This window comes from Limulus polyphemus, unplaced genomic scaffold, assembly GCF_000517525.1.
Source record: "Limulus polyphemus unplaced genomic scaffold, Limulus_polyphemus-2.1.2 Scaffold341, whole genome shotgun sequence".
In the NCBI taxonomy this organism is placed as follows: Eukaryota; Metazoa; Arthropoda; class Merostomata; order Xiphosura; family Limulidae; genus Limulus; species Limulus polyphemus.
Genome location: NW_013665951.1, coordinates 391,055 through 394,374, shown reverse-complemented (window position 1 = coordinate 394,374; position 3,320 = coordinate 391,055).

Here is a 3,320-nt window from a genome sequence, read left to right as displayed (position 1 = left end):
CCGTCAAGGATAGTGTTAAAGATTCTATAGAAACTTTCAATTAAAAAGTGTTTTATAATCTTTCAATTTAACAAAATTGAAATCTTTATTAATTTCTTCCATACGTAATACGTTAGAAAATATATTTCAAAAAAGTAAAGTAGAAAAAAAAAATGGATAGTAACAGGTGAAAAACAAGGAAATGAATTATTAGAGAAAGGGGTCCTGTTATATTTGGAGCGAAAACACAAAAATTTATATTTCTTAAAAATTTAAAAATGTATTAAACTAATGCATAGATGATAGATTTTATAAACAAATTTTATAAATTATTGGGGAAAAATATTTTCTAATGCAATTTCGTGCTTGCCAATTATTAGCATAACATTTCAATTTTCATAGCTGTATAAGGTATATTAATTATATAGATCTAGGGGCCTAGAGCTATGTATATAGATAATCTAACCTTAGGTATAATAATAATAGATTAACGTAATTATTTAGATAAGAATCTGTAGAAAAAGCGTTCACCCGCTGGCTAATAAGTCAGCACAGATTTGCACTCACACGTAGTCCTAGGACGCTTGGCCTATTGTAGATGATATAACTAAGTTAGATCTAAACTAGATCTCTGATGAATCATTTGCCAGCAGGTAAGTGTTTTTTTATACAGATTCTTATGATCTTATCTAAATTATTATTAAGACCTAGTCCGCCTAGCCTGCTAGTAAAGTTGCGTTGTAAACACGCGTACTAAGTTGTAACGTTATTATTAGGCCTATACATACAATTGTTAACAACCGGTTCGTGAAGGTCATTAAATTCTAAGAACAGGTTCGCACGAACCGGCTGAATCCCACCACTGTATCTTAGTGGAAAAGTTTGTACCTAAAATATATTATAAGCATAAAAATGTAAAAATTCATGAATAAATAATTTGATTAAATAAATAAATTAATAATATACAACTCCAGAGAACGCTGCGCACGCACACATGATTTAAACCGATATTTCACGTGTCTAGTGTTCTAAAGTTATTAAAGAAATACCCCAGAAATAAAAATTCATTTAGTTGTTGTTATTATTACTGGTGTAAAAACCCGTCAAAAATGACGAGAAATCACAACTATTTCGTATAAAACTGGCAATAAACAAAATATATAAATAAAAGAAATATAAAATTTCCTTTCCCAGGAACATACTAGATATTAATCCTGGATCAACAACATGTAACTGAGCAAACATACTACATATTGGTGACCTTGGATAAAAGATTAAAACAAACGATGATTACATACACACCTGTTCTTCTTCTTCTGAGAAAAAGTCGTCCTCTTCCCTACAGATAACTGGTATCTTCAGTCTGTTATAACAAAGGTTTTTCATAATAATTCCCAAGCGCTAATTTTTTATTTATTTTTCCCAGGAGTCTTCCCGGCTTTCCTAATGGGATCCGACCTAGTTTGACGTCATAATGATTTGGATGATATTGTGTCACACACATAACGCCATGCCTGATTTGGTCCTGGGAGCTTCGGTTTTTCCCTGGCAGTTATTTAGATTTAAAAATAATTATTTCCGAAGGAAATAATTATTAATCTGGGGTGCTCGAAGATTAAGCAATCCTCCTTCACCCCGCTCGTGGTAAAAGGTTACATGACGTTTAGAGGTCAGCGGAGTACTGAGCCGAATGGGCTAAGGGTAATTAAATAAACAAAAGAAGAAAATTAAAAAAGTGAAGCAGAGTACCTTAAGGCTAGAGAAAACACAAAACGGCCGATATCGGACAGATGGTCCTTCAGGGCGGCGGGGATTTAGAAATCCTATGCCGAGAATTTAATGTGGGAGAAACGGGAATGCCCCGGGAAAACCCACTTTCACTGGTAACGTCTGATCCGTTACCAGTGCTCTATTATTGAGAAGAAGTAAGTCGCAAGTAGGGAAGGCAAAGTGAAGACCAGTGCTGGGGGTGATTAATTCTTGTAATCGTTGTGCAGTCTCCTGGAGTTTATCGTGGCAGTGAACAGGCTAAGTTTCTGGCTCCGGGCTCGAGGTATAGGCGTGGGGTTCTCAGTGTCGGAGGCAAGAAATCGGAAGGCTGTGAAAGGTTCGTCGGGTGGGTGGGGTCGGGGGAGGTGTCGATAACTAGGGCGTCCGATGAGTTAGACGTTGGGGGTGTTGGAGACAATGGCTTGGGGCTGGGATGCGTGCTGGTGGTCTGTTGAATGGTGTCAGTGGTAAGTGGTGGCTGTGTCTGGGTGGCTTTTTTCCTCCTTGCAGTGGTGGTTTGTGTGGACATCTCACGTGTTTTAAGAGTCGGAGAAGTTTGGGTAGCTTGATCGAATGTTCTGGGGTGGATGGTAGGGATCTGGTTGACGGTTGTATTCGTTGTGTTAAGAGATATAGTCATGGGGGTTGGATTAGGAAAGGTATGGGGTGGGTGAGGCTTGCGGTAGGGTTTTTCTGCCCTGAAGTGATGATAGTCGAGGAAGCAGCCTTGGGAGAGAATGAGATCTGCAGTCTGTTTGGATGTTGTAACAACTTTCATGAAAGTGGAGGGTAAGCCTGTTTTCTTGGACTGGATGCGATGGACAGCGTGGATCTGTCCTGGGAGCTCCCTCTTTGACAGGCTTTTGAATAGCAGAAAAATTGCCGAAATTTAGGGACTACTTACGTCTATGCTAGCGATTAAATTCAACTAAAATGGAAATGTACAATCAAAAGAGGAAGTATTATAGGTAAAAATATGGAATTGGACTCGCGTAACTCATGAAATTCGGAGAAATCGAGCGTGACAGACCGACACTTACCTTTTACATATATTGATTAGCAAAGGAGACGCCATTAGTACGGTGGCAATAACAACGACTTTGAAAATGTTGCGGAACATCTGTTGTTCCAGAAAAGATACAGTCGTAAATCAATACAATTGGTACCAATGAAGCAAGCATCTGCAATACTGTCCGCATCTGAAATTACAAAATATATTCACCTTACAGTATGATTGCACATACAATTAATCACATACAACCACGTTTGAAACATCGTGCATACATCTTCACTGGAGATTTATCTAATTTGCAAGAGAGAAGTAACATATTGTTACGCCTCCAGTCATTAGTTAATTTTCCGTAACTTCGTTCCAACGAAACTTTAGCGACACAAGTCCTTTCTTAATAAAACTGGTTTATTCTTTCCGAATATAACTTTACCGATACACTTATTTTTAACAGTGGCTCTATAACAAGCGCTATAACACCGAACTTCAACAATACTTTCTGACTGCAGTTCAATTACTCACTACCTACACACACACATTGTCCCGTCACGTTGTGAGCGTC